The sequence below is a fragment of the Pleurodeles waltl genome, chromosome 7, assembly GCF_031143425.1.
Source record: "Pleurodeles waltl isolate 20211129_DDA chromosome 7, aPleWal1.hap1.20221129, whole genome shotgun sequence".
NCBI classification, from domain to species: Eukaryota; Metazoa; Chordata; class Amphibia; order Caudata; family Salamandridae; genus Pleurodeles; species Pleurodeles waltl.
The window spans coordinates 1,498,006,298-1,498,027,655 of NC_090446.1; the positions used below are offsets into that span (position 1 = coordinate 1,498,006,298).

Genomic DNA, 21,358 nt, shown 5'->3' on the forward strand with positions numbered 1-21,358 from the left:
TGAGCAAGGCTAACTTTCTTGCAGTAGTAAAAATGTCACCACCTATTGTTTGTACGTCTGCTTCAAAACCCTCCTTCCAGTCTTCCCATAGCACAACTGGTTCCCCAGGGGTAAGCAAGAACATAACAGGAGCTGACAAAATTTCCATGATATTGCCCTTATGTGGTCACTTATGTGGTCACTTTAAAGCAAATATGAAGGTTATTGATAGCACTTCAAACAACCCCTTCACTGAGGGGCTCACATATAAAACCAAGCATTGGCAAAGATTATGGGAAATCTACAGGCTTTGTCAATGTTTATTTTACATGTTACACAGAAGTTGAACTGCTGTGCAACATGGGTTAAATTAAACAAAAAAAGCACTATGAGCTGTTAATGTTGGCCACATCATAGTGCCTTTGTAAATTTTACTTTAAGCCATGTGAAATAAAACATTGACAAAGCCAATAGATTTCGCATAGGCAAAACCTATTGACTTTGCCAATCCCAGTTATTTGTGCGCATGTGGAGTGCTTACACTGTGACCTCTCAAGGTCATGTCATGGCTTCTACAGGGATTCACGTTAGCATGCGCGTGTGTGCACGTCTGCATGTATGTGTGTGCATGTGTCTGTCTGTCAAAGCTACAGTATCTGCAAAGAAAAAAGTGTGGAAGGAGTCAGATAATCAGCCCCACTTTATCATTGACTGTTATCAGCACAAACTCAGCAGCCATTGGTTGAAAGAACTGCCATAAACTTGCTCAGGGTAATCCATAGGTGGAGCAGTGAGGTCTGCCCAGCTGAGAAGTGCTTCCATTGCAGGGCTTGGACAATGAAGCGCGTTGATGTAAAGGAATTTTGCTGTGCGGTGTCAACCGTGACATGTCACTCATCTAGCGGAGGTGGCAGAGATCATATCTTTCATTTACTGTATGTGGTGCATTTGTTTGTTCTAATACTTACATTCATTCGCTGAACTGATTGAATCATGTAATCCTTTCTAACGACTAAGTAATCTGCCCAGGGCACTAGGCCTGTAGCACATGACTGCTTGAATTAACAAAACAACCGCTCAATAGGTATCACTTCTCCATTTCTCTCTTCTTCTGGGTGCACCTGCCTCATGTTTTTCACATGTCACGTGATCGGCACTCGCGCGTCTGATTACTGTAGGTAAACTCACTGTTGATAAAAAGACATTACTGTTTGATTCTGCTGCTGCAGGGTGGCCCTCTCTGTCTGTGTCCTCGAGGGCCCTGTTTTCAGCCATGGGCTCTTAAAGTACACATAATGGCTAATGTATGTGTCAGTCTAATAACGCTTGAATGATACCAAGGCTACAACAGCCAGAATGTACTAGGCCTGTAGCACATGACGTCACTGCTGCAGGGAATGCCACAGTCTGGTGCAGGGCCGGTGGTGCCCTCTGTAAACGGTCTTCCCCGTAACGTTTTCTGTAAAATCGTCCCTATGAGGTCTTCATAATGCGGTCCCAGTGCTTAATTTGTGGTTGTTGTTCCCGGTGCTGAACACCGGCAATTCTTTTTTTGACTCAAGCATTTACTGCGAGCAAAAGACACATATGGGAAAGACGAGGAAAAGAAAAACGAAAAAGTGTCACAATGAGATAAAGTAGAAAGCTGCAAGAGTGAGCCGAAGGGGCAGTGAGTGGCTGTAAATAGATTAAAGAGGCCCGAGATGGCTTCAGGATTACGCCGCCTCAGTATTCCGTGTTCTCAGATTTCTTTGAAGCAGCCGCGTGTTTAAGAGGAGGACTTTGGGCACCGGCACATTTTTATTTACAAATTAAGAGCTGTGTGGTCCTTTACCACGGTAAATAAGTAAATATATGTAATGTTGGCCCGTGAGCTCCCGAGACAACTAATGGAGCAAAGGGCTCTCTCCAAAACGGTGGTGTTAGAAATGGGGTCTCTAGTTGGCAGTCGGTTTGCACCCTGTCCAAGTAGGGACCCTCACTCAAGTCAGGATAAGGGAGATACCCGCTCAGATAACCCCTGCTCACCCCCTTAATAGCTTGGCACGAGCAGTCAGACTTATCTCAGAAGCAATGTGTAAAGCATTTGAACTTAACACACAGTAATAAGTGAAAACACTACAAAAGGACACCACACCAGTTTTAGAAAAATAGCCAATATTTATCTATGTAAAACAAGACCATATACAATAAGAATCCAACATACAGTAAAAGAAAAATGAATTATGCAAGATTTACTCAAAACTACAGTTCTTTGAAGTCGATAGCTCCACCTGGAGGAATCACGGCGTTGTGATCAACAAAACCAACAGTTCAGGCCGGCCGCGGCGTTGCGGGCCAGCTATGGTGTCGGGAAGATCCGCAAACAGTACCTTGGATTTGCAGGGCGTTGTGATCCTCGCGGTGAGCTCCAGAGGCGGCGTCACTGACGTTGCGGTGTCGGGTCCGGAGTCGGTGCAGGAGTCGTTGGGCCCTTGAGGTCACACGCGTTGTAGATCGAACTCCAGGCTGATGAAGTCAGGTGCGCTGGCGTGGATGCCGTCGGGGCTGCGGTGCGAATTGGGACGATGCGACGTGCGGTGCCACAGGTCACGGTGCAGGCAGCGGCTCGGTGATGGCGTCCAGAGGCGTTGGTGAGACCAGGGCTGCGGTGTGAAGCGGGGCGTTGCGACGTGCGGTGTCCACAGGTCACTGTGCAGGCAGCGGCGTAGTCGTTTCTGAAGCGCTGTCATTGGTAGGCCCAAGCCAGCGGTGCGGGACGGGACGGTGCTTCGTGACCCTCACGAGCGGTGTCCACAGGCCACGGTGCAGGCAGGATGCCTGGGGACGGCACAGTAGTCGATGGTGCTGGCATTGGTGGACCGGGACTGGGGTGCAGGATGGGACGGTGCTTCGTGTACCTCACGAGCGGTGTCCACAGGCCACGGTGCAGGCAGCGGCGCCGGTGTCAGCAGGAGCGTCGTCGTTGGGGATGCCCAGGCTGCGGTGTGAGCAGGCGATGCCGGAGTGTGGGGCCCACAGGTCGCGGTGCGAGCAGCGGCTCGGTGAAGTCGTCCGATGACGGCCTCGGTAGGACCAGGGTCGCGGTGCAAAGCGGGGCAATGCAACTCCGTGTGGCATCGGCAGGTCATGGTGCAGGCCAGCGGCGTCATTGCCGGCTTCGCAGTCGTTTCTTCTCTTGAACAGCACAAAACACACAGTTCCAAGTGCTGCAGGTCGAGGAAACTGAAGTCTTTGGTGTCCCTGAGACTTCCAACAGGAGACAAGCTCTACTCCAAGCCCTTGGAGAATTTTCTCAAGCAGGACACACAGCAAAGTTCACCCTTTGCACTCTTTTCAGGCAGAAGCAGCAACTGCAGGCAAGTCCAGCAAAGCAACACAGCAAAGGGACAGTACTCCTCCTTCAGCTCTTCTCCTGGGCAGAGGTTCCTCTTGATTCCAGAAAGATTCTAAAAGTCTGGGGTTTTGGGTCTGCTTCTTATACCCAGTTCTGCCGTTGAAGTTTGCAAACTTCAAAACAAAGTCTCAAGTGTTTGCAAGATCCTTCCTTGTCCAGGCCAGGCCCCAGACACTCACCAGGGGGTCGGAGACGGCATTGTGTGAGGGCAGGCACAGTCCTTTCAGGTGTGAGTGACCACTCCTCCCCTCCCCTCCAGCACAGATGGCTAATCAAGATATGCAGGCTACACCCCAGCCCCCTTCGTGTCACTGTCTAGAGGAGAGGTGTGAACAGCCCAACTGTTAAACTGACCCAGACAGGGAATCAACAAACAGGCAGAGTCACAGAATGGATTAAGCAAGAAAATGCTCACTTTCTAAAAGTGGCATTTTCAAACGCACAATCTTAAAATCAACTTTACTAAAAGATGTATTTTTAAATTGTGAGCTCAGAGACCCAAAACTCCACATGTCCATCCGCTCCCAAAGGGAATCTACACTTTAATCAGATTTAAAAGTAGCCCCCATGTTAACCTATGAGAGGGACAGGCCTTGCAACAGTGAAAAACGAATTTAGCAATATTTCACTGTCAGGACATATAAAACACTTTACTATATGTCCTACCTTAACCGTACACTGCACCCTGCCCTTGGGGCTACCTAGGGCCTACCTTAGGGGTGCCTTACATGTAAGAAAAGGGAAGGTTTAGTCGAAGTTACAGTCAAAACTGCATACACAGACACTGCAGTGGCAGGTCTGAGACATGATTACAGAGCTGTTTATGTGGGTGGCGCAACTAGTGCTGCAGGCCCACTAGTAGCATTTGATTTACAGGCCCTGGGCACCTCTAGTGCACTTTACTAGGGACTTACCAGTAAATCAAATATGCCAATCATGGATAAATCAATCAACAGTACAATTTCTATAGGGAGCAGTTACACTTTAGCACTGATTAGCAGTGGTAAAGTGCGCAGAGACAATAAACCAGCACAAACAGACCTGAAAAAATAGGAGGAAGAAGGCAAAAAGTTTGGGGATAACCCTGCAAAAAGGGCCATTTCCAACAGGTGGTTATCACTGCGACATGTTCTCGACCACCCTTATAAGTAGTGTGACAACCCTTGTAAATGGAGGGCTGAAGGTTTTTTAGACTTGGCTTCGTGACAAACAACAGAGAAGGGGGGCAGCAAGAGAATGTAGGGTGAGAAGGGGTAGGGCAAACAACGAAGGTGAAAGGAGAGACAGGTGTCCCGGTGTCTAGAAAATTAATGCAACCTATGGAGTGTTGGTCGTAATAACAAAAAGTACCTGCAAAACTTTGAATAGCTAGCGTAAGGACAATGGTCAGTAGCCACTTGCAGTGACTGGAAGCTGCACTTTGTCCAGACTGCAGACAATGGCATCGATCACACAGCAGAGCAGGAGGTCAAAGCAGATGATGTGCTGTTCAATCAGAAGCCGGTATATCAGAGAAACGTTGGAATAAGTTCAGGTAATTAAGGGGCAGATTCTAAGCCACTTTTTAGATTTTTCTTTTTTTGTTAACAAAAGCTTGCAAGCACAGCACACAATCCCGCGCCATGCAAGCAAAACCTAAACTGCAATAGACGAAAGGGTTAATTAAAAAAATTGTTGCTGGAGAAGAGGCGCTCTCAGGCAACCAAACAAGCATTAAACCCCTTACAGTAGCACTGATCTGCGCAGAAAAAGATTCATTCTGTGGCGTGTTGCTGAAGAACAGGTGTTGCTTGGCAACCAGATAAACATGAAACATAGTGCTGATCCTTTAGTACAAGTGCAGTAAAAAGGGTTAATCCTTTAGCAGTATCCATAGCTGAAGATCCAGTATTCTTAGGCAACTGAACTAATCTTCTAGCACGAGGCTGTACTGTGCTCCCTCAATGCGCATGCCCCTCGCTATAAGAACTCCACGAGAGAGCTTGCATGGACTTTCTCATGCACTAATTGCGCAGATCCTTCCACAAATGGAAATAAAAGGAATCACCACATGCCCAGCAAGTGACCCCTTCCAGACGAATCGATTATAGAACCCTCCAGGCAGACGTGCTGGGACTCCGCTGAGACTTCTTAGATGTTGTTTTTCCAGCATGCTCAGCTATGCAGCTTTTCGCTTGTCGGCCGCTCTCCAACTCTGTATACATCTCTCCTCCTTGGCGGTGGTGTGTCCATGAAATTCGTGGCCAGTGGAATGATTAGACACAACAAGGATGAAACAGGAGCTTTTTCTTTTTTACCAAAGCAGGTAAGTGCATCCCGCCCAGAAGAAGACCTCTAGCAACAGTCCTAACGCTTACTTGAGATTCTGTTCCAGAATAGAATCTCAAGTGACGTCAAGAAACAACAACAGAGCAATAATTCCCTAAATTAGCAATATCATACTGAAATGAATAAAGGCCTCACTGAAAAGAATTTGGCAAGCAGTGAAATGTATATGACATGCATTGAAAAAAATGTGACATTCACTGAAGGGACTGGCATGTTTTATGTTATGTTATTGAGATTTATAAAGCACGTAGGTGACCTGAACATGACTTCCCAGCGCTCACCAGTTCAGCTACGACAGAAAGCTACAAACAGGGTCTGCATGATTAGAAGAGCCAGGTCTTATGCTATTTTTGAAAAATCCCTTTGTTTGGGTTTTGGCATAGATATTGTGGTAAGGAGTTCCAAAGCTTGGGTGCCAAACAACTGAAGGAATGCCCCCTGACCCTATATCAATTGAACCTGGGGACATGAGCCAGCTGCATCCTTAAGATCCTCGGCTAATAGTAAGGCTGAATGAGACTCCTCAGATAGTGTGGACCAGTCTTGGCGAAGGCTAATATAGGAAGCAGAGGGTTTCAAATTTTATGTGTTTGTCCAGCTGCAGCCTATGTAAATCCTGGAGGTGGGAAGATATGGGTTTGTGCTTGGGAATGTGGCCAAGGAGAGACACTGTCACGTTTTGGATTATTTGAAGTTTCTTTAAACATGCCTGCATAATGGCCAGATATAAAATGCTGCCATAGTCCAGGCACAATGTTATAATGGCCTAAAATATTGTTTTTTGGGTGGAAGTCAGAAGGGCTCATAGTATTTTCTTCAGACAGCAGCACGCGGACACAGCTCTTATCCAGTGGTCTAACGTTGAGTTGCAATCTAATCAGGTGCCCAGATTCTCCCCAGCTAATTTGGGGGCTGGGAGAGAACCCAAGACATTATGCCACCATTGAGAACACCAGACACTGGGACAGCTACCATGGTTTTGGTTGTACTGTTGTTTAGCTTCAGACAGTTGAAACCCATCCGATGTGCCACAAATGATTCCACAATGTTTGCCAGAGGGTTGATATATAAGTTGAAAAGCGTCGGTCTCAATGAAAATCACTGAGAGAAGCTAAAAGAATGAGCAGAGACATGGATGAAAAGGGTTTTGTGGCCACCTAAGAGACACAGAGCTCCAGTAAGGATCTAAACCGCTCTCAAGCCTTGTTACAAGTCACTAAGTCCATAAGTGCCCCAAGAAACAAATGATGGGGCAGTGTGTCAAGAGCTGCGCTCATGTTCAATGGGATGCATGCCACTGAGCCACCTATATCGAGGGTACATCTAAGTGCTTCCATGTCTGCGGGGAGGGCAGACTTAGTGCTGTGAAGGGGGGGAGCCCCACTGTGAGGAATGCAATGCGTTGGGTGATTTGAGGTAACCAGACAGTTGCTGGTTGGTGTGTTTTTACAAAGATGTATGCAATAAGCGGGAGAAGGCAGATGAGGTGATCATTGTACAAATGAGCATAGTATAAAGATGGCTTTTTCAACAAAGATATCTCAACCACATGTTTCAAGGACTGGGGAACCTTTACGGAGGAGACCGAAAGATTGAGATGATCAACTAAAGTTGGGCAAATAAAATGAACCTGATTGAAAATATTCAGGTGAGGACTAGTGGCCTTTAGAGACTCAGATATTGGTAGACCCTTAGCATTTTGTATCTCAATAGGAAATGAGGTATATACGTCAGGAATTTTGTTATGAAAAGAATTTTGCCAATTGATAACATTGTAGAAATAAGCTGGGGTGTTGAAATCGTCGGAAAACACTCAACTTTGTTGCGATGCAGGAAGAAGCTGGCATCCTCTCCTTATATAGGCCTAAACAAGAAACAGGAGCAAAATGCCTTATGATCAGAAACAGACACCAGATTTCAGTGGTTTATCCAGCTCTATTATATGCTAGCATCCATGTTAGAATAGGATCAACCAGGAACAAAAGGCCTAATCCATGCAAACAATGCATGCCTGCACAGTCATAAAATTATCCCTGAAACTCATCCCCATCTTACCCACAAGCCCGCACCCAACTGGTAAGACAGACCTGCCCGGGCAGCAAAAGCCGACAAGGCTGCAGCCCCCTCTGACAAGTGGTGTATGAACAGAGGTGCTGTACACATGCGTAAGCCAGGACAAGAGCTGTTGTCTGCCACCTACTGCTCAGCACAGAATGCCTTCTGCCAAAAAGGCAGAGCAGGGTGGCCGCAAGTTGTCATTTTGCCTTAACCGGCATGGAGAAGCAACATAGAATTACCCATGTGTGCTGCTGCGTTATAAGGAATTAGAATGTATCATGGGGAACTTGAAGCCCATACTGGTAGGACTCTGTGTCTTATGATATATTTCTAGAGCCATTGCAGCTGCCCTGATAGCAGTGCCAGACATACATGGTAGCCTTGGTGACATGGAAGACGTATAGCATTGAGAGGCCAGATCAGCACTTAGGCACAAAATACAGCAGAGGCTGGACATCAGGGCTGCAGTGTGGCACAGGGTCTACTTTATGGAGGTAGACAGGGCCAAATGGCACATGGTGATATACTTAGCAGCAGCCGTCAAGGAAACCCAAGCCAATAAATGGCCCAAGGACAGGTGGTGATTCAGGAACAAAGATTTGCCCAGGGAGAGCTTACCATGACATTTGTTCACACATTTCCTGTCAAGATAATATTTCACACCTAGGATATATCATGTGTGAGGGTAGAGTGTGTGCATTTCTTACCCAGTTGTCATGTTCTCTGGAACTTTAAGTTCTGAGTAGATCCATGAAAATGGACACAGCAATGGGAAATGACCACCTCCGCATTACACACCACCTGCTGGTTGAAAGGTAATGGAGATGTTGTGACACATGGGTTCAGTTTAACAACTCAACAACCCAATGACATATTAGAATCCCCCAACTTCATAATGCATAGCCTACACAACATTTTCTGTTTTGGGGTCTCAAGGGAAAACAGTGCACTGGGACATGAATCTGGAAAAAGGTTTTTGAGCCCTACATCAGGGCTTTCAAACTGCTGAAGGGCCATAGCCAGCCCACTAGTGTCTAAAATCCTGGAATGGCAAGAAAGGGCAGCACAACCAGTAGTTGCTTGAGAGAGGTGGCAGTCCAAATGCCTAAATTTTGATCCAGTGCACTCCCAAAGGCAGGTAGAACGAGCTAGATGCTCTCAATGTCCAGCCAATATGTTGTTGGGATCAAGACTATAGATATGTTCAGAGGGTTTAAGCATCTCTTGATGAGTCGGGCCACGTTCTCCATATGAGGTGTCATCCTGTTTCTGCCACTAAAGGTGTAGATGGATTTGGATTTGGATTGCATCAACATGAATAAATGGTTGATATGTGCTTCCTCCTTTATAGTCCGTGAGTGTGAGGTGAGGTGATGACTAGTCTGGTCTGGATTTTCAATAGTCTAGAATGGCACCTACGCATTTGTAGATTCCTAGTTGCTCTCTAAATGCCAAGAGTTTTTGTGGTTTTCAGCTTTTTTATGCCACTGTATTTGTGCGCATAGCAATTTGTGTGTATTTGGATTTGAAATGTTATTTATTGGTGTATTTTGTCAATTGCCGTAATATTCCACATGCTGTGGCAGGCAGCTAAAGCTTAAAGCTGTAATAAGACTTTTAAATCCAGACAACTTGTAATTCGGCTGAGTCTTATTACCAGTTGAAACCATTTGACTATTCTGCTTCATAAAGCTGATTACTAGTCATAAACTGTCTCTGTGCCCAATTCTCATGCTGCATAATATTGTATCACTACCACCACCAATAAGTGTAATGTCCAGCTGAAGGAGTGCCATATTCTTTGCAACATGCATAATATTAATTTCGGAATACAGTGTATTTATTTTAACATGCTATATTAATTTCATTTCAGGTTATATTAATTTCAGAGCATCATAAGGATTTCAATATGTCATATTCCTCTTAACACATCAGTCACTTCAGCAAGTTTAACACTGGATATCATATTCATTTTTAGGTTGAGTGTAAGCGTACGACATCTTGTATAATTTTAAGTATACTTCTTCTGTGGGCTTCCAGTCAATTAATTTGTTTGTTTCAGTGTCATTTGAAAATCTTTGCTTGCTGGTGGTCAGTCATGCCTCTTTGTCCCTCCTTCTTCTGTGTGGGAGCAGGAACCAACTACTGTATGATTAAGCTTTGTCCTGTTTATCTGGTCTGTAGGGGACTTCTTTTTTATTTCTTTGCAGCTCCTGTCCAGGGAAGCTTCCCTTTTAATTTGCAGAGCTTTCTTGCTCTGAGCTTAGCTGTAAACAAGGCCATAAATCAGGCTGTTATCGTGGTCACGTTTCGTCTTTGTGGGCCCTCTGCACCCTCTCTCAGCTGCCTGGATCCCCACTTCCTTGGCTTGGATTTTCTTTACCAAGTGTGCCTGCCTGTCATTCCCAGGGAGGAGGATCGCTTGTAATTGCTTATAGCCTAGGCACCCAGCTCTACCAGGGCTCTGCAATCCTTAGAGACAGTGCCAACTTCTGCTCCATACTGGGATCCCACTTGTAGCTCCATCAGTGCACCTCAGTTCACACACTCCAAGCCCTCAGCTGTGCCACTGCCAGAACCCCACCATGCTGTCTGCCAAAGCACCTCAGTTCTTGCAGTCAGTACAGTCTGCTGCTCCAGTACTGGGACCTCGGACACAGCTCCATCAGTGCACCTCAGTTCACACACTCCAAGCCCCTCAGCCATGCCCATGCCAGAACCACACACATGCTGTCTGCACCTCAGTTCTTACAGTCAGTACGCACTACTGTTCCAGTACTGGGACCTTGGGAGCAGCTCCATCAGTCCCCTTCAGTTCACACACTCCAAGCCCCTCAGCCATGCCCATGCCAGAACCCTACACACACGGTCTGCCAGAGCACCTCAGTTCTTACAGTCAGAACACACTGCTGTTCCAGTACTGGGACCTTGGGCGCAGTTCCATCAGTACGCCTCAGTTCACACACTCCAAGCCCCTCAGTTGTGCCTGAACCCCACACATGCTGTCTGCAGCAGCACCTCAGTTCTTACAGTCAGTACACACTGCTGTTCCAGTACTGGGACCTCGGACACAGCTCCATCAGTGCACCTCAGTTCACACACTCCAAGCCCCTCAGCCATGCCCATGCCAGAACCCCACACATGCTGTCTGCACCTCAGTTCTTACAGTCAGTACACACTACTGTTCCAGTACTGGGACCTTGGGAGCAGCTCCATCAGTCCCCTTCAGTTCACACACTCCAAGCCCCTCAGCCATGCCCATGCCAGAACCCTACACATGCGGTCTGCCAGAGCACCTCAGTTCTTACAGTCAGAACACACTGCTGTTCCAGTACTGGGACCTTGGGCGCAGTTCCATCACTACGCCTCAGTTCACACACTCCAAGCCCCTCAGTTGTGCCAGAACCCCACACATGCTGTCTGCCAGAGCACCTCAGTTCTTACAGTCAGTACACACTGCTGTTCCAGTACTGGGACCTCGGGCGCAGCTCCATTAGTGCGCCTCAGTTCACACACTCCAAGCCCCTCAGTTGTGCCAGAACCCCACACATGCTGTCTGCCAGAGCACCTCAGTTCTTACAGTCAGTACACACTGCTGTTTCAGTACTGGGACCTCGGGCGCAGCTCCATCAGTGCACCTCATTTCACACACTCCAAGCCCCTCAGCTGTGCCCCTGCCAGAACCCCACACACGCTGTCTGCAGCAGCACCTCATTTCTTACAGTCAGTACACACTGCTGTTCCAGTACTGGGACCTCAGGCGCAGTTCCATCAGTGCACCTCAGTTCACGCACTCCAGGCCCCTCAGTTGTGCCAGAACCCCACACATGCTGTCTGCCAGAGCACCTCAGTTCTTACAGTCAGTACACACTGCTGGTCCAGTACTGGGACCTCGGGCGCAGCTCCATTAGTGTGCCTCAGTTCACACACTCCAAGCCCCTCAGTTGTGCCAGAACCCCACACATGCTGTCTGCCAGAGCACCTCAGTTCTTACAGTCAGTACACACTGCTATTTCAGTACTGGGACCTCGGGCGCAGCTCCATCAGTGCACCTCAGTTCACGCACTCCAGGCCCCTCAGTTGTGCCAGAACCCCACACATGCTGTCTGCCAGAGCACCTCAGTTCTTACAGTCAGTACACACTGCTGTTCCAGTACTGGGACCTCGGGCGCATTCCATCAGTGCACCTCAGTTCACACACTCCAAGCCCCTCAGTTGTGCCTGAACCCCACACATGCTGTCTGCCAGAGCATCTCAGTTCTTACAGTCAGTCTACACTGCTGTTCCAGTAGTGGGGCCTGGGGCAGCTCCATCAGTGCACCTCAGTTCATGCACTCCAAGCCCCTCAGCCGTACCCATGCCAGAACCCCACACACGCTGTCTGCCAGATTACCCAGTTCCTACATTCAGTACACTCTGCTGTTCCAGTACTGGAACTTAAGGCGCAGCTCCATCAGTGCACCTCAGCTCCACCACGGCAAGGTCACCTCCTTTCCTATACTGGGACCCCGCCACATACAGTTCCACTACAGCAGCTCAATTCTAGTATTCAGTCCCACTGCCAAGCCAATACTGGACTCAAATGAGCAAAACACAGCTCAGCCAGTGCACCTCAAGTCTAACATCCAATGGGAACCAGCACAGCTCTGCTAGAATCCATCAATTCTAACATTCAGTGTATGTCTCTTCTCATTACTGAGGCTCACACAAGCCCCTTATTGCTTTTGTGGTTCAGAGGCAAAGCCACTCTCATGCTGGCCCCCTCGCAGCTTCACCATGGCACCTCCAGGCTAACACTCGGCAACAGTAGCGCGCCAATACTGGGTTCTATACATAGCTGCTTTAACATACCTCATTTCTGACCTTGTGTGCCCGTTATGATTCCAGTACTGCAGCCTACATACAACTCTGTCAGTGCACCTCAACCCAAACCTGCAGTGCCCCATTATTCCAATAAGAGGAATTACACGACGTTCCATTTCTCATTCCTCACCCGCTGCCTTTCTGTTATTCCAGCACTGGGCCAGGACACAGCTCTGTCTTTACCCCCAATCCTGATCTGAAGAGCCCCAATATTACAGTATCAGGGTTCACATAGAGCTTTGCTAATGCACCTTCAGCTGTTCTGCAGTGTCCCCTGCTGTTATGTTTGCGAACATGGGGGAGCCAATTAAATCTGTTCTTAGCTGCCATCTTTGTTTGGGAGGGTCTGTTTCACCTATCTCACTCTGTTTACTCTTAATGTTTTCTTTCTCCCCCACTTCACTTTTTCCTGCTTTTAGAATCCACATGTTAGCAGTTTTGCTCTTTCTTTCAACTGTTTTCTACTCCTCTTCCTTTTTTATTTCCCTCTTCTTCTTCCTACCTCTTCTTTCAAACTTGCAAAAACTTTGTTATTTCTTTCCTCGTTTCGTTCCTCCCTTTTTTTCTTCTTCAGGTTTTCATTCTTTCACAATTTTTTTCTCTTCCCTTCATTCTTTTTTCTTTGCTCTTTCCTCTGACTTTGTATGCATCCTTTCATTTTTTTTTAGATCTTTCTTTCTTCCCTTCTCTGGTGTTTTTCTTATCTTTATCTGTTAATTCACGTTTTACTATAAATACCTCTTTTTCCTCTCTGTATGTGGAAGCCACAAGTTACTTGTCGGAACCCAAAGTGTCAAAATGGTTTTCCCATTTTGTATCTGTGGGAAATGTCAGTACATACATGCCCTGGTTCTTTCGCTGCTTGGTTCTCTCACCATTTTCTCTTTTTTTCGCCAATGTTGATTTTTCTCTGTCTTTTCACATTTCTTTCATTATATTTTCCTCCTTATCATTCATTCGCTAGCTTCCTTCCCTTTTTCCCTTTGTCTCACGTTTGCTCTATTTCTTCTCTTAGCTGTGTTTTCATTTTCTTGTTCTTTCTTTCCCTTCTTTGATTTATTTTTTGGGACCCCTTCTCTTTCTTCCTTTTGTCTTTTGTATTCCTTTTGATTCTCTTTTTCTGCCCCGCCGCTTTCTCTCCTACGGCCTACTTATCAATGGAGCATGAGGTGCAGTGGCACCGGGGCCCAGAGACCTACAGACCTCACTCAACTCTAATTACTGCTCTATTTTTCGACCATTTTCCTTTTGTACTTCAAGGCCCATGACACCGTTACTACGTCACTTCTCCTCTCCGTTTTTACTCCAGGCTCCCTCTTTCCTTTCACCCTCCAATCCGTCCAAAATGATATTTTTGTTATGGTGTTTTGATCATTACACTCTTAATGTCAAACATTTATTTCTGATAAAGGTTTTTTTTTTAATCTCTTTATTAGGTTTAGTTCAACCATGCATTGAGATACAATAGTAAACAATGATGAGATAAAGTATACAGCGATCACAACACTTAAACTGTGCCACTATGCCAATAATATTGCACCAAGAGGGGTTATCGGAAACAGTGAACTGTTGCTAGTATACATGACCGCACGTCCAGGAAGAGGGTAAGGTATACATCAACTGTATACCGTAAGTTGCAGGGGTCGCCATTCATTGGAAGGGGGTGAGGCAGGGGAGAGCACTGTTTTTCTAGTGATTCCTAGGGGGCAATTCCGCCAACATCATGTCAATGTGGGTCCTTTTCAGCGGTTCGCACTATTAGTAATGGATAATGGGGGAGCTCCAGTCGGGGCACATGAGTGCCTGGCCACCCAGGTGACATGACGTTTCCAGGAGGTAATTTAAATGTGCTTATGTGTTCATCGGGGTCGTGTGCCATTTTTTGCTTCTATATTTACAATGAAAAAGTCCCACACTTCGCAGCCACCTCCTGTTAAGCCCCTAGCATGCAGTAGGCGTAGCGTCCGTGCATCCACATGAAACCACTGCAAAAAGTCCTGTAGCCATTTGATGTGGCTTGGAGTGTGTGGCGCCTTCCAGTGTGTGGCTATAAGGCGTTTGAATGTTATAAATGCTAGACCAATAAATCTGTGGAGCTGTTTGTCGCCTTTAGCTTGCTGGCTAAACCTAATAAACAGGACTCTGGGTTTAGTACTAAAGCGTAGTTAGTTATGTCGGCCGTAGACTCAATAATGTGTCGCCAGGCTGCTATCAACGGTGGACAGTCCCGTACCATGTGGCAAAAATTTGCTTCTGGTGCTGCACATCGAGGACATGCAGGTTCCAGCATGGGAAACGTGCTTAATTTGAGACGAGGAGAGATAGGATTGATGTAAATAATTGAATTGGGTGTAGCGGAACCTAGGGTTGCGTGAGATGCGTTTAACAGTAGAAGGTGCTGCTGCCCAGGACTTCTGTGACTAGGGGATAGTGGGTAGTGAGTACTTCGTCCCAGTGAGCGCGAGCGGCCTCCAAGCTCGGGCAGGCCGCAACTAACAGGGTATTATACAGCCTAGATATCACTTTTTTGGTGTCAGTTATTGATAGCATCAGTGTGGGTATCTGGGATATCTGTGGTTCCTCGTCTCCCATATCCCAAGTATCCTGCAGCAGGTATCTTATTGTACAGTAGGTCAGAAAAGCGCCCACATGTAGGCCCGTATTGTCCCTCAATTAATCAAACGTTAGTAGCGTGTCTGCTGAATAAGGATCTCCCACCCGCCACTGAACCATATTGTGGTTCAAGCATGACCCGAGCCTTAGGTAAGTGTGAGATTGGTATCAGCTGTGAGTATGGTATGTTGGGGTGTCTGCTGTAAATGTATCTCTGCCAGCATGTTTTGGCCTCATCCAGCAGGATGTTGCCTCGAAAACGGGGCTGTGTCCTATCAGACAACCATGTGCATATTGGAATCTGGGTCAGAGAACTGGATATTACAATTTGTTCCACCGTGATATGTTCCCCCATCCAGCGGAGCAGCCATTGCAATTGTGTGGCAGCGTACTAGAGTTCAAAATTAGTCATACAGAGGCCACCAGTGTCCTGTGAGCATTGCGTCGTAGTCAATGCCACGCGGCGTCTGTCCTTTCCCCACAGCAAATCAGTAAATAAGCTCTGCAGAGATTTAAAGAACGATCGACGGAGGATAATTGGCAGCGCTGCAAAGTAATATAATAATCTAGGAAGAATCAGCATTTTAGCTATGGCCACTCTGCCCATGGGTGATAATGGGAGTGAGCCCCAGAATGGGAGCGATCCTCGTATGGAACGGATAGCTCAATCAATGTTGCCCTCTCTCAGGTCTTTAATGGAGTGATACACTTGTATTCCTAAGTATCTAAAGGTGGTGTGGCACCATTGCAGATAATAGCCCGGGAGGGATGGCTGCATATCCAAGGGAACAGGTGATAATAGGAATATGCAGTACTTGGTCCAATTGACTTGCAACCCTGAGATTTCGGCAAAGGAGTCCAATAGGGACATAACCCCTGGTACGGAGATGGTGTGGTCTCATAAATATATTAAGGCATCGTCCACGTATAGGGAAATGATGTGATGCATATAAAGTTCCGATATACCCTACAGATGTGCATTCTGACACACTCTGGCATCCAGGAGCTCCATCACTATTGCGAACAATAGAGGGGAGAGCGGACATCCCTCTCTGGTGCCGTTGTGTATGGAAAGTCTGTCTGAAATGATTTGCGCTGTCTTAACTCGAGCCGTTGGGTTAGAGTATAAGGTAGTGATCCAGGATGTATACCCTGGTACAAAGCTCCTTTTGCATAATGTTGTGGTAAGAAAGTCCCAATTTAGGGTATTGAACACTTTTTCAGGATCCAGGGACACAGCCACACTGCGGTGATTTGTCTCTGTGGTGCTATGGAGGAAACAAAGTAGTCTCCTGATATTCAGGAAGGTGCTCAGTCCGGGGATAAATCCAGACTGGTCCTCATGTATCAAGTAAGGAAGGGGAGGAGTCTGTTAGCCAGTATTTTCCCCAGAACTTTGCAGTCTGTGTTTAGTAGGGAGAGCGGGCGATACGAGCGCACGTCTAGGGGATCGTGGCCAGCCTTTGGAAGGACTAATATGAGGGCCTCACGTAATGACTCCGGTAGTTGACCCACTGTATGTGCCTCATTGAACATGGTAAGCATGGGCTGCAAAAGGTGGTTTGCATGTGCTGCATAGTATTCGACGGGTAGACAGTCCGTGCCCGGAGCCTTATTATGGGCCATTTGGGTTAAAGCAGTGCGGATCTCCTCTATACTAATGGGAATATCCAGTGCAGTGGTTTGATCCGGCTGTAGGCGCTGAAGAGTTAGCGTGTCCAGAAAGGCGGCCATTTGCCCAGGTAGAGGGGCAGGGGTGGCCACGTACAATGAACGATAGTAGGAGTAAAAGGCAGTATTTATACTGTATTAACTACTGTGCCTGAGTCTAGTCTGATTGCCCCAATGGGAGATTGCTGTGGGGTGTCCCAGGCCAGTCACACCAATAAGCAGCCCTATCTATCACCCTCAGCGTACTGTCTTGTCATGTAGTGCCTGTAGTCATATTTGCCTAGCCTGGCATCGGCTTCCCTATAGTTAGTTCGTATTGCACGAAGAATCTCAGGGTGCGTCTTCCCCATTGGCTACAGCCACCTCTGCATCTCGCATTTTAGCCTCCACTGTAGCCACCTCCCAGAGCAGTACCTGTCGAACACCCAGAGAAGCAGCCATGTAATGGCCACGTACCACTACTTTGTGTGCATCCCATTCAATAGCACGGTGAGATGTTGTATTATTGTTCTGTGCAAAACATGTGGATATGCATACAGTTTGCTCCCCACGAAAAGGGGGGTCTGATAGTGTTTCTGCTCGCAGGCGCCAAGTCGGTATTTTTTGTGATCGGACGGCCCCACCACATAACCACCCTTAAGGGGCAATGATCAGACATGGTTCGAGCCAGGTATTCAGAACTGTGCACCCTTTGGATCATGGCCGCTGGTGCCAACATCAAGTCTATTCTATTGTGCAGGTCGTGGACCGGAGAATAAAAGGATTATTCGCACTCCGCTGGGTGCCCCTGTCACCATAAATTGTATAGTCTGCTTTCTGATCTCCAGGCTGCAAACTCGAAGGAGGTGTGCCTACTTGGTGCGCTCGGCAGACGGGGAAGGGAACAATCTAATACAATATCGGGTGCACAATTAAAGTCGCCACCCCACAAACTGTCCCCAGCTGGGTCCCGAACCAAACCAGCTGTCAATGTGTTCAAAAAGCTCCCCTGGTTAGTATTGGGTGCATATATTCCTACGAGTGTTAAAGTTGTCCCATCTAGATGGCCTTCAGTTACAATGTACCAACCATTAGAGTCTATTTGTGTGCGGTCTGCCACGAAGGGCACACCAGGTGTGACCCATAATACCACACCTCATGCAAAGGATGATGTCGCTGTGCTGAATACTTGCCCCTTCCAGCTGGAGCGCAGCTTCCCAAGGGTGGCCTCTGATAAGCGTGTTTCCTGTATCATAGCTATATGTACCTGATGGCGCTTTAAATATGTATGGATACGATGTCTCTTGAGTGGTGTTGCCATACCCCGCACGTTCCATGTAATCACATTATAGCGCGTTATAAAAGATTGCGTTTGTGTAGCCCTACATATAAAGGAGTCCAAAGCTGCCCTAGGTTCACTCTCACCCTCCCCGTTTCTATTCTGATAAGGTTTATTTGCACCCTGTGTGATATGTTGCTTCTACTCATGCATCCTCTGATCCTCCCCGCTCTCAACTCACAAGCACTGACTGGTGGCAATAACAAATCCATTAAAAGAACATACTGAAATAAGGACCCAATTTGACCTAACGGGACCAAGGCAACACTTTACGAACAACACTAAGCTATAACAACGTAACCTGAGATTGGGCATAAGGCTCAACTGGTCCATATGGAATAGTTCACAGGGGGTGAGTGCCTTGTGTGTTGGCTCGAGCGCTTGGCTCACTGGATGATAGACTGGACCCTGCAGCAACTCCATGCTTCTTTACGTAGCCCAATTTACATGTGCGGACCACAAAAGAAAGAAAAAAGGAAAAAGAAGAAACACGTGGCAGTCTATAGGGCCACCACATTAAGATAGTCTGGATGTTAAAGTAGCAAAACAGATGTAGACGTCCGTCAACCTGTGGGAGGACCGATGTTCCTTCACAAGCTGTTTCGGTGCTGGAACCCTGGGGTTCCATTTAGTAAACTTTTCTTCCATGAGACTGAACAGGTAGTCTCCAGGGATTGTTGGACTTTTTAACAAGGGGTTTTGGCCTCAAATGTCATCAGCTGAGCGAGGAGTACGTGACGGCCCATGGTTAGAATTCTCAGAATCACTGCGATCTCCCCGTTCAGGATCCGAGTCCGGGGACTCCTTAAGTGTTGCGAATGGATAAGACGTGAACTGGGGATCCTTTCTCGACAACCTGTGCTGGCGTGGGTTTAGCCCTCAGCCCTGTATGACTTTGGAGTTTCTTCCTGGGGTTCGACCATTGCTCCTTGGTGTCCGCCTTGTGTGGCGGTTGGGCCAAGCCCTTGGCATGGACATTAACATATGAGTTTTTGCACCATCCTGCACTCACAGTTTTGCTGGATACAATAGGGCATGCTTGAGGTTATGTTCACAAAGACGTTTCACCAGAAAGAAGGAGCTGCGCTTTTTTTTAACCTCTGCCATGAAGGTTGGATAGGCAGTAATGTTTGCATCTTCCAATTTCCATGGCCTATGTGCACTGAACAGTTGGAGCACCAGGTCTCTGTCCCGATAATTAAGAAGGCAAGCAATCAAAGGTCGTGGGTGAGCCCCTTGTGGGGACAGTCTGCCGCGCACTCTATGACCCCGCTCCACTAAAAAGTATTTCGGTACTCTGTCCAGCAAGACCGTCTCAGTGAGCCACTGTTCCAAGAACAGTTCCATGTTGGGGCCTTCCACTCGTTCCAGAAACCCCACTAAACAGATATTGTTGCGCCTTGATCTCCCTTCTGCATCCTCCTCTCTTCGTTGTAATGATGTCACCTTGGTACTCAACCGTCTCATGTGGTCCTGCAGGTCCTGGATTGTTGGGCGAATTGCTGCTACATCAGCCTCTGTTTCGCCAACTCTTTCGGACAATTTGCGGTGGTCTGCAAGTAGTAAGTTAACATCTTGTGTTACAGCATACATTTTTGTTTCTAGGGAAATTTTAGTGTCTAAGATGGCCAGTAAAACTTTTTCAAATTGAGAAGTATGATTATGAAGGGTGGCGTCCATCTGTTCCAGGGCATAAGATGTCCTGTCTGACACTGCAGGCAGAGTATTTGGGGTAGTCATCACTGCAGTGGTCGTCCTGGGTGTTTTCAGTTTGCCCATTTGGCCTCCTGTTATAGGGGTCCCCCCAGCAGACGACTCACAGACTGACAGACTAGAGTCAGTATCCACAGGGCGTATGATAGACGCTCTAGGGAGCGAGGCGTGCTCAGCCACTGCACCAGCGTCAAAGGTACCTGCGGTCCTGCCGTCATACACGCCACCTTGTGGCTCAAAGAGGTGGGCTGCTGGCACCAGGCTGGTTCAGACATGCGTCATAGGTAGTGGACAATGATCTCCACATGACCCCTGGGCTATGCCAGTTGGCGCTATTCAGCTTGCACACATCAATACTGCAATGGAGGTGGCATTACCATAATCAGTCTGTGCAAGCTCAGGGCAGATCAGTGCCATGTGACTCAGGTCCACCCCCCACCGGTGCACCAGTGAACGCAGCATTGTTGGTGATGTCACTGGGCCCCCCCGGACCGTAGTTGCCCCAAATCAGACTACAGGACCAAGAACTGGTCTGAGCACAACGTGTCCCGCTATTCCCGGGGTGCCCCACAGCTCCTCACCTCCCAGACAGGGCGTCCTCGCGTTTCCTCCCTCGTCGAGCTGGAGATCCGACAGGCCTCACCACGAGGATGTCCCTGGGCCCGGCTCCACAGCCGATGGTCCCTCGGCTCCGCACCCACCCAGTGGCCCCCACTGCAGTGGGCCGCCGGGTCCGAGCCGGCCAGAGAAAACTGTGAGGAGCTGACGCAGGCCGATGCACACCGCTGAAAAAGGATCCCCTGGGCCCAGCTAAACAGCCGACGCACGCACAGCTCAGCCCTCACTTCGCGTTGCCCCCTCTAGTGACCCGCTGGGTCTCGAGTTGGCCAGGGAGAGCTGAGACAATTGCGAGCAGCTGGAGTGATGCAGTAGCCATCTCGAAGCAGGACATTTAGCAGGCCGAGCGCGGAGCTCCGAATTAAGCTGCTGCTCCGGTCGCCATCTAGGCCACGCCCCTTTCTGATAAAGGTTTATGTGATAATTGTCTCTGTTTCAAAATAGAGTAAGAAGGTAAATGGAAGTGCTTTAGTTAAATGCTGGGCCACTGGAATTATATGGCAGAAAAAGACGACATTAAGGAGCGAGGTTGACCAATTTATGTGGCGAGAAAAGTCCAGTTATGAATTTACAATGCCATAGCTCTAACTCAAGAAAATGCAAGACCTATTGCATTGCAAATGCTTGTTGTCCATGCTGTCTTGTTTTCAGTGAGGCCCATGTTCTTTCTTTTTGGTACATTGTATACTGATTCTAACTATTATATTTTTTTTGAGACATTTTACATTTATTGTTGTGCCTTATATTTGTTTTACTATGTACTGAGCATTTCAGGAGGTCTCATAATTGCACAGCTGTCA

At 47.6% G+C, this 21,358-nt stretch overlaps 1 protein-coding gene across 2 annotated transcripts in view; it reads left to right on the forward strand.

The window, feature by feature from the left end:
• Positions 1–21,358, forward strand: part of KCNN4 (potassium calcium-activated channel subfamily N member 4) — a 564,485-nt gene that overhangs the window by 137,554 nt on the left and 405,573 nt on the right. The window lies entirely within an intron of this gene.